Here is a 10,970-nt window from a genome sequence, read left to right on the forward strand (position 1 = left end):
CAGTGACGGGGTACTCTTAGAACTAACCCTTCATGCCCAAGGTGGTGAATGACCTGTCAATCGGGCTATCCACCTACTTCGCTCCCTGGATGTTCACAGACAACTCTGGTTTTATCTGCATAAAACCAAGTCCATCAGACAGGCTGACCAACTTTTCATCTCCTTTCACCCCAGGGCCCTGGAAAAGGCAGTGACCAAACGGACCCATCTCTGTCTGGATTTCCAAGGCCATCACCTTCTCCCAGTACCATGGAAAATCTGTGCAAGATGCTGTTAAAACACACTCCACCAGGGCTATGACCTTCTCAGGAGCCTTCAAGCGTATGGATACCTCTGCCATTCTCAAAGCAGCTACTTGGTCATCGGTACACACCTTTACCAAACATTACAAACTAGACCACATTTCTAGAAACAGGGTGGGGTTTTGCCAGGGCTGTCCTTATGGATTCCTGGAGGCAGCCTCTAGAGCACCTTCCCATTCACAGTGAGGTTTGGCACTCACCCATATGTGGAATACTCCAGAATGGGAATAGAAGGACATGGAAAAGTTGTGTAAAATCATACTATAACCGTAGATGTCCTTCTCTTCCATGTTGGCAGTATTCCTTCCCTCCCTCCTGTTAGGTTGCATTTCCCTGTCTGGGTGGCACAGGACTGGCATTTCCCTTCTAGGACTGGCTCCGACTGGGGCTTTTCAGTTCTGAGGGCTTGTGTGTGTAAAAGTCACTTTTATGGCCCACGTTCCGTGAGCCACTTCAGACGTCCCACGCACCATTTAGTGACTGAAAACTTTTGCATACTGGCCAGATGTATGCAAAGCAAGAGGATTAAATCCATATGTGGAATACAGCAACATGGAAGAGAAGGACATCTATGGTTATGCTAAGATTTTGCACAACTTTTCTTTGCAGTACTACTCTTTCCTTCCCTTCTGTCCCTATTCTCATTTGCCTTGGGATTTGCGTAGGTATTTTGCCTATTCACTCTCCCCTCCCCCCCCTGCTCCTTTAGTACTAGGCCTTCAGCTGTTTTAGTAGGGTCAGTGGGGCAGGTAGTGCTCTGAGGAATATCTGACTTCAGTTCCTCAGACAAGAAAGGCCAGAAGGTGGTGCCAGTTGACAAACCTTTTTACTACTAATGAGCTTTGAATGTCTGCTTGCTGAGGATTGGTGAAAAGCTATGGTATTCGCGCTAGAGACTTTCTTCAGAATGGCAGGAAGTCCCAGCCTTGGTATTGCAACACTGATCTCAGATATTTGCAATTATGGTAAGTTGTCTACAGTACTGTACTTTCATAGATTCATAGGTGTTTACTATGCTATTTATCTGCAAGGATCTTAGGAAATGTAGCATTACATTCCCATAGTAGTTTTTAGCTCTTAAATTTTAGTTAACCTAGTTAGAGGATTGAATTACCCTGCTGATGTGCAGAGCCTACAAAGAGAACTTTTAGGTTAATCACTGAAGCACTGCCAGCAGGCTAAAAAACTAAATGCTAAAATGCAATATTATTGCATTTTCTAAACAAACCCTTTACCCGAATAATAATGTAGAAAACATTCCACTCCAAAATAAAGATGAGACCTTGGAACATAGATGGATAACTCCATCTCCTTTATCATCATGTTGCAGCAGTGGTCAGGAAATCATACCTGGCATACCTGATAAAAGGGCGTTTCCTCCAGGTCCAAAGTCATCCTGATTCTTCTATAATTCTGCACTGATAGAATACAGTACCCTCTTTGGAATGTACCTTACTTAACAAATTAAGCAGTTGTAAAGACCCTAAAGGTTCCTGACAAAAAAAGATAATGGGATTAAAGGACTTGAGCTGTCGAGACTGAAGGCCTTGTCCCTGTGTTCAGTGTCCCACGGATGACTTGGGGGCAATCTCTACCTTGCCTTCTTGGCCATTAGGGATCCTACAGTCCAAGACTTTATTTATCCACAAGTTAAACAGTTATGTGAACACTCAAACCAGCGATCTGAACCTGCTTCAGCAAGTTGATCACAGTCACATAGCAACTCCTCCTTGTGTTAAGTTTCGTCTCCAGATCAAGCCGTGTGACATACTGTGTTCTTTTAAGAAGGAAAATAGATAATTGAATGTGTATTAATGAATTCACCACTGGTATGACTGGCCTATTGTTCCTTGGAAAAGGAGGGAAGGTCTAAGGGTTTGGGATTGACAAGGTGTAAATGGCTACATGACAGATTTGCCTTGTATATTCTGTGATAGCCTTACTATCTTAAGAGAGTCCTGGAAGTAAAATATAAGTTCATAATGCATAGTAAAATGGAAGGAGTCTGTCGTTGTGCCAGATGGGAGGGTCTTTATATGTGGTAGACTTTGGTGTCCGGGATCCTTAATTTCCTGTCAGACCTTCGCAGATCAGAATTATGTTATGGCTCATTGAAGGTATAGGTCCCCTATATCGGGCAGCCTGCCTTGGGGGTCCCTTTTTATGTTGTGTTATCCATTAAGATAATACCTTAGTTGGGCCCTGCATTTGAGTCACCAAGGGACATTCTTTCTGCAGTCTAGGACCTCAGCAATGTCTTTGAAAAGTAAACATTGCCACTCTTAGCCAGCTGCTGCTGCACCCTTCAGCTTCTTGATCTGGAAAGCACTTTTAAGTAGCTGTTGCTTCTGCCCGAAGGATTTCAGAACTTGATGCACTCATGTACAGAGAGCTGTTTTTCATCCATATGTATAGAGTAGCACTGATCATTAATTCCCTGAGTCCAGCTGTTTGCTTTCTTTTATTTTGTCCTTCTCTTCCATCCACCCACACAAACAGAAAAAAGTGAAAAGATTTTATATTTGTTGGCTATATATAGGCAAGTGAGGTTTTACCTTGACAGGACTGCGGATTTAGACTGGGCATTTGTATCTTGAAAGGGGGGGCTTGTCTCCAAACAGACAATCTGTAAATGATTGGCGCATTGCATTTGGTTCTCTTACTACTTAGGTGACTAAAGCTGTACTAAAGCATGAAAGATTCACACTGCTAGAGCTGTAACAGCCATCCTTTACCTCTCTGGTGGTGTAATTAAGTCCATTTTGGTAGCAGTTTTTCGGTCATTTGATCCCACTTTCCTGAAACATTGTAGCCTACACATTGGATTTGCCATGGCCATCCTGCAGTGACTCAATTCTATTTAGATCCATCAACCCAGTGGTCCTTAATCTTTGGGAGTCTTCCTAGATGTTATCACTACTGTATAGGTGAACTGTTAAATGATCGTAGTACAGTTGTGTTAGGAGTATAACAAAGTAAATAGAGGTAAAGTATGTTTTCTGTCTTGGGAGGATGCCCTTTCCATCTGTGTCAATTTTTTTTCCTGTAGAACTGGACATATTCTTGTTTTCATGCACACTTGATGGTGGCCTATGGGGGTGGGGGGCCTCCCCTGGTAGCTCCCCCTTTCCCTCTTTGGTAGCTCCTCCGAGCCAACATTTGCTAGCTGTGGATGAAGAGCTTGAAGTCTACCTGCTTAGCTGTCTTTTGTAGTGAGCAGTGCACTGCAGTAGTGAGAGCTTTGCCAGCTTGGAGCTCCACTGGGTAAACACCTGATGTTTCCACTAGGTGTCAGCAGTTTGGCAATCCATAGCCACCACTTCCCTCCCCAGCAAACTCCTGCAGACAATCCAAGTCCCTAATCAAACTTAGGTCACCTGTGGATTAGTCTGAACTATATTCTTCACCACTGAGCCTAGCTGTTTTTTATGATTTTTGACCATTGTGAGTGAACCCTGCAGGATCAGATTAATACTGTATCTATTGGGGGTAGGCAGTGTAGTGTTTTTGTGTGGCTTATTTCTTTTTTTAAGCTTGTTTTGGCTCCATGTTTTTGAACTGGCTGACAGGAACTTGATCCGTACTTTATCTAGGCATTTTAAATTGGGTAAAATTGTGATTTCACTGAAAGGCAGAAGCCAAGACATCAAGAATAAGGCTTGTTCTGTTGGGTCGAGCTCTGATTTTAGTTTTTAACAGTACAGCTTTATGTTGGATATTGTCCTCCCTTGAGGGACAGAGCAAGGTTTGCCCCCACTGAATTGCAAGGTGTGTGTGCTGATGTTCTTTTGTGTTTCAGTGTTGCACTCATTACATTTGGGTAATCCTGCTGGCAGGTTGCCCTCAGCTGGCCTGAATTCCAAAGTCTTGGGTCCTGCATCGGCTGCTGTTGCCCCTTCTATGACGTCAGGTCGTCAGGGATATAAAAGAAGCAGCCGATGCCATTTTCGTCAGTCTTTCTTGCCGTGCGGTGCCCAAAGCAGAAGCAGTTAGCAAGTGCTGGTCAGCCGACTCATGAGATTTTCGTGTTTGAGTTTCAGATCCGAAGTCTTCAATAAAGCTAAGTACCCCATTGGGGAAACGTTTTTCTTGCTCCAGACCGATGTCAGAAAAAGTTAGTAATTGTATTTCTTGTGGAAAGCAAATACCTCAAGGATTTTCATTCTTACTGTATTCCTTGCCTGGGCCCTGATCACAACGTTACTGGTTGTCGGTTTTGTGCTAGATTTAACCAACGCACTATTAAGCGTCAGTATGATTTTGCTTTAAACTTTTTTGGACGCCGGTTTAATTATCCTGAAATGTCGTCTGATAGCCATCCGACTACCGAAGTTTACAAAAAACGCAAAAAAAAAGGATAGAGAAAAACAACAGAGGCCCAAAACTGAAGACAAAGCTTCTCCTAAGCCAGTTGCCAGTTCTCAGTGAGGTGCTTTCGCAGCCCCTGACTCCCGCTACTTTAGAGTTGCAGGCTGCTACCGACTCCCATGTGGAGTCGGTCATGCTGCTGGATACACAAGGTATTGGAGCCTCGGACACTAATCCCTCAGATGGGTCCAGAGCCGCTGAGCAGGTACCAGCTTCTGAGGGTGTATTCAGATCTAAACATCTTTACATTAAAACGACTTCAGCTTCAAAGGCAAAGACTAAAGCACCTTCTAAAGCAAGGAAATAGTCGAGCCACGTGGACAGGCCTCTGTACCCAAAAAAAAGATGCTCAAAATGGCCAAAGACTTGATTACCTTGATCAGGGGTTCCCATCCCCCTCCTGATAAGAGGCCTAGGCAAGACACGGACTAAGAATTTTCAGATCAGGTTTCTATTTCTTCTGATTCCTCTACTGATAAGGAATATTCTCTTCCCCCCCTATGAGGATTCTGATGGTGAAGAATCTATACCTTCAGCATCTCCTCCTGAGGACTATTCATTTGGGGAAACCTTGCATACCATGAGGGAGCATTTCCACTGGGAGAGCCAAGATTTTTCAGAAGCTAAAAAGAGGCTCAGGGACTTTCTTTTACTACCTCAGCACAGGCCTTTAGCCATTCCACCTGTATTAGACATTGTAGATGTGTTTCATAGTCTAGTCTGACCCCTGACTCCTTACCCCCAGCTCCTGTTAAGCCTGACAGATATTACAGGGTTCCTGACTCTCACAAGTTTCTTTATAAAAACCCTGCTACTGACCCAGAAACTATTTCACAGGTTCCAAAGGGAGTTAAGGTTTCCACTGCAAAAAAACCCAACCCCCCCCCCCCCCGACAGAGATTCAAGGGCATTGGATAGATGGGGAAAAAAGGTTTGCACATCTGCAACTTTGGCTATAAAGGCCTTAAACTGTCAATTTCATATGCTTAAGTATCAGCAACATGTCATGGGATTGCTTAAACAGAAAATGTTGTTAAACTCTGAATGTGCAGAAAACAAGGAAAAACAGGATTTATTGTATGCAACAGAACAAGTTGGAAAACATACTTTGCAATGTGGTTTTGATTTTTTGGAGGCCTCCTGCAGGGCCGCAGTTACGGGTTCTGTAATTAGGAGGCATGCTTGGTTAAAGGAACAAAATCTGCCTGATCATGTTAAAGTTAAATTACTAGATGCACCTTTACAGCATGATACTTTGTTTGGAGTTAAGGCAGAAGAGGTGTTAAAGAAAATGGAGGACAAAGCTAAATCTATGTAAATTGTCAAAGATTTTTTACAAGTACAGCCACCTAGGTTTAGTAGACACTGGCCTACAAAATATTGGTCCTTTCCTGTGTCAGACAGACCTAAAAGGGGCAGATACAGATGCCCTAGGGGCAGATCCCAAGCACAAGGTTCATATAGGTCAAAGCAATGGGGTGCTTCTACCTCCAAAGTTGGAGAAGATAAATCACAAACATACAGGAAACGGTCCAAATGACTTCCCCCTGCCTGCACTAAGCACTTATCTTCTGGGAGCACCCTTAGGGGGGAAATTAGCACTTTTTGCTTAAAATTGACACATTATAACCCAAGACAAGTGAGTTCTAAATATAGTGTCACAAGGCTACAAGTTCCATTTCCATACTCTGCCAAAGGCAAATGGCTGGCCAGATCTGCCAAAAAATCAATGGGCAGAGGCACAAAAACAAGTCTCATCCCTCATGGACATGGGGGCCATTCAACAAGTACCAGAGCAAGAGCAGGGACAAGGATTTTACTCAAGACTGTTCTTGGTACCAAAAAAGTACAAGGCCTGGAGGCCGATACTGGACCTATCTATTCTGAACACATTCCTCGATATTCCAAAATTCAAAATATTGACTTTGCAGCAGCTTCTGCCCATGCTGGGCAAGAATGCTTGGCTTGTGACTTTAGAACTAAGAGGCATACCTGCATGTTCCAATCAGACAATCATGCAGAAGATACCTCATATTCAAGGCTGGTTCAATGCATTACCTATTCTCTGCACTGCCCTTTGGCTTATCTACTGCGCCCAGGGTCTTTACAAATTGCCTGGCACCAGTAATTGCATTCTGCAGACAGAGGAATACAAATGTATCCTTACTTGGACGACTGTCTAATTCAAGCAGAGAACAAGGACATTCTTCTTCAACATCTGGCGTTTGTGAAAAGACTTCTAACATGCCTAGGGTACACAGTCAACAAAAAGAAATCAAAACTAGTACCCTCTCAAGAGATATTCCTGGGTGCAAGCTTAAATACAACTGCCCAAATGGCTTATCTCACACCAGACAAAGGCAACTGACTACCTATTTCAAAATGTTGGCATCAAAGGCCCAGTTATCTGCAAGAAAAATTCTGCAGGCTTTGGGCTTCATGGCATCCTGCATCCTACTAATTCCATATGCAAGCATATGAGGAAACTTCAATGGTACCTAAAAAGTGTTTGGACTCAGCATTGTCACAGCCTGGAAACAATCATTACTCTCATTCTCTGCCTGCAACAGGAGTTTCGATGGTGGGCAAAGGCTTGTCACCAGAACAAGGGACAGCCATTCACATTGCCCCCAGCCAGGCAGACATTAACAATGGATGCATCAGATTATGCCTGGGGGGCCCACATGGCAGGAAGATGCATTCAGGGCACATGGTCCTCAAACCACATGCATCTACATATCAATCAGAAAGAGATGCTAGCTGTTCAAAATGCCCTGACAGCCTTCAAGGAAAACTTCATTCAGGACAACTACTGATAAAGACAGACAACACCATGGTCATGTGGTATATAAACAAGCTGGGGGGGGCACACATTCTTACCCCCATTGCAGACTAGCCATGAACTTGTGGGACACAGCTTTGACTTACCAAGTACATCTGCAGGAACAATTCCTGCCAGGAAAGGAAAATACTCTGGCAGACAAACTAAGCAGAAACCTCATGGACCCCACAAGTGGAAGCTGGATCCACAAGTCTTCAGCATGATAACAAGGAAATGGGGATGCTTGGACATAGATCTATTTGCCTGCCCTCACAATTACCAACTAAAAAGATTCTGCACAAGGACTAATCACAGACAAGCATGGAAAGTGGACACCCTATCTTTCAGCTGGGAAAACCTATCAATATATGCCTTTCCCCCACTGTCTCTCCTCCCCAAGGTACTCCTAAAGATCAGACAGGAGAAGCCAAAGATGATACTGATTGCCCCAGACTGGACACGCTAGTACTTTGTGTCCAATCCTAAGGAACTTGTCTCTATACCCAGCTTGGACCTTACCTCATATACCTCGTCTACTGTCCAAGCAAAACAATCAGAACCTGCACAGCCAACTCAGGACATTAAACTTGACAGGCGGATAATGTAGTCATATAAAAAACGCCTCTCAGTAAAGCTGTGATGGATGTCATTCTGGAAGCCAGAAGGCCTTGTACTAGAAAGTCTTGTGCTGGAAAATGGAAGAGATTCTGTGCTTGGAACCAGGCACAAGGAACTGATAGAACTGTACCAAATATTCCTCAGATTTTGCAATACTTAACTGAGATGCTGAACAAAGGCCTATCTTTTTCATCAATTAAAATTCATGCCTCTGCCATTTCGGCTCATACAGAGCCACCTCATTTTTCTCATCATTCATTAAAGCAGTACCTCAGAGCAGCCAAAAATGTAAGGCCTCCAAAGAGATTACCAATACCTGCATGGGACCTCAACTATGTCTTGGAAAAGCTCGCCCTGCCTCCTTTTGAGCCAGCTGCTACTGCTGATATAAAGTATTTGTCTTGGAAAACAGCTCTGCTCCTAGCAATTACTTCTGCAAGACACGTTTCAGAGCTGCAGGCGCTCATGGCTGTGGAACCTTTTATCATTTTTCATCCAGACAGGGTCTCCCTGAGGACAAACACAACTATGCTTAAAGTGGTGTCCAGTGTGGCTCTTAACCCAACTATTCATCTGCCAACTTTTTATCCAAATCCACAGAACAAGGGGGAGAGAATTCTGCATTCTTTGGACGTACACAGGCAGCTTAGATTCTACTTGGACAGAACCAAGACTTTCAGGAAGACAAAGCAATTACTAGTGGCATATGCTGCAGGATCACAAGGAAAGGCTATCTCAAAGCAGACTATTTCTAAGTGGTTAGGCCACTGCATTTGTTTATGCTATTTGCACCTTGGCAAGCCAGTGCCTAAGGGCATTAGGCCACATTCCACCAGAGCTGCAGCCACTTCAGCAGCCTTTCTCAGGGGAGTACCAACCAGGGACATTAGAGAGGCAGCTACTTGGGAGTTCAGTGCACACCTTTGCAAAGCATTATCATCTGCCACTGTACTCTAAATCCAGGGCAGGCTTTGCCACTGCAGTTCTGCAGGGCCTCATAGCTGGTCCTACTGCTGTCTAGCTCCAGCCTCCCAACCATAGCTTTGGGACTCTACCCAAATGTAATGACTGCAACAGTGAAACACGAAGAACATAGTACAGTTGTGTACACTTACCATAAATGTAGATGTTGGTGTATTCACTGTTGCAGTCCAGGTTACCCACCCGCCTTCCCCCTTTTTTTCTTTGGATCTTATCTTTCCTTCTCTGATTTATACAACCTATGTGGTGCATTTGCTGATAGATGAAGGTCAATTTTATATTGGTGTATTTCTGAATATATATATATATAAAGTTTGGCTGCCCTTTTTGGGGGCACCTGACATCTGGGGCAAGAAAAACTGAAGAAAGTGGCGTCAGCTGCTTCTTTTATACCCCTGACGTCAGGGAAGGGGTGGCAGCAGCCGACGCAGGACCCAAGACTTTGGAATTCAGGCCGGCTGAGGGCAACCTGCCAGCAGGATTACCCAAATGTAATGACTGCAACAGTGATTACACTCTAACAGTCTACATTTATGGTAAGTGTACACAGCTGTACTTTCCACTTTTGGTCTGGCCAGATGTTTTTATTATTCTTCCATTCATTGTGTAAGACTGCAGCCGTGATACTTTTAAGTATCCCCCCCAAGCAACCATCAAGATGACTCTTGTTGGATTTTTTTCATTCAGAAGTGATGGAGCATATCTAGATCTGCTGTGGAGATAGCTGTCCAGAGGGGCCATTAGATGTCTGGGAGCTTTATGTATTGGGAAGAGGGTGCAGGCTGCCCACTTCACCTCAGGGGCTTAGTACCTTTTCCGCTTAAGTGCACAATACTTCACTTGGTAATGAGGGCCACAATCAGGCAGTGAGTTGGTGGGTCATGTATTCACTACAGGGAGCTGTGACATCTGTCCTTCAAGGTATTGTAGCTGTCCTACTCTCCTTATGCCCCCCAAAGGATAGGCGCTGCAGTCCTCTCCTACCAATAAAACTAGGCATCCAATCACTAACCAGATGTTGGTGTTTCACTGTTGCAGTCATTACACTTGGGTTATCCTGCTGGCAGGCTACCCGCAGTTGGCCTGAATACCAAAGTCCTGGTCCAGCGTCAGTTGCTGTCGTCTCTTCCCTGACGTCACTACGCCAGGGGTATACAAGATGCAGCCGACGCCATTATCTTCAGTCTTTATTGCAGCACGGTGCCCGAAGCAAAAGCAGTTCGTAAGTGCCGGTCGGCCGACTCCTGAGATTTTCGAAATTGAATTTCAAAGCCGAAGTCTTCAATAAAGCTAAGTACCCCGTTGGGGAAACTTTTTCTTGCTCCAGACCAAAGTCCGTAAAAGTTAACAATTGTATTTCTTGTGGGAAGCAAATAACTCATAAGGATTTTCACTCTTACTGTATTCCTTGCCTAGGCCCTGACCACGACGTTGCTAGTTGTCGGTTTTGTGCTAGATTCAACCAACGCACTATTAAGCAGTTTGATTTTGCTTTACATTACTTTGGCCGAAGGTTTAACTACATGATGCCATTGGAACAACCGATGACCGGAATTCATAAAAAACGCAAAGATAAAGAAAAGGACAGGCATCCGAGGTCCAAAACCGATGAAGCCTCTTCAAGGCCAGTCGCCGGTTCTCAGTGAGGTGCTTTCGCAGCCCATGACACCTGCTAACCTCCGAGCCACAGGCCTCCTCCGACTCCCAAGTGGAGACAACTAGGCCTCTGGAAACTCAAGGTACTGGGCCTACGAAAACCCATCCCTCAGATGGGTCCGGAGCCACTGAGCAGGCATCGGCTTCTGAGGGTGTTTTCAGACCAACACAGCTTACTATCAAGTCCACTTTCGCAGCCAAGGTAAAGTCTAAAACACCAAACC

The sequence above is a fragment of the Protopterus annectens genome, chromosome 8.part1 (assembly GCF_019279795.1).
Source record: "Protopterus annectens isolate FY-2018-M chromosome 8.part1, PAN1.0, whole genome shotgun sequence".
Classification (NCBI taxonomy): Eukaryota; Metazoa; Chordata; order Ceratodontiformes; family Protopteridae; genus Protopterus; species Protopterus annectens.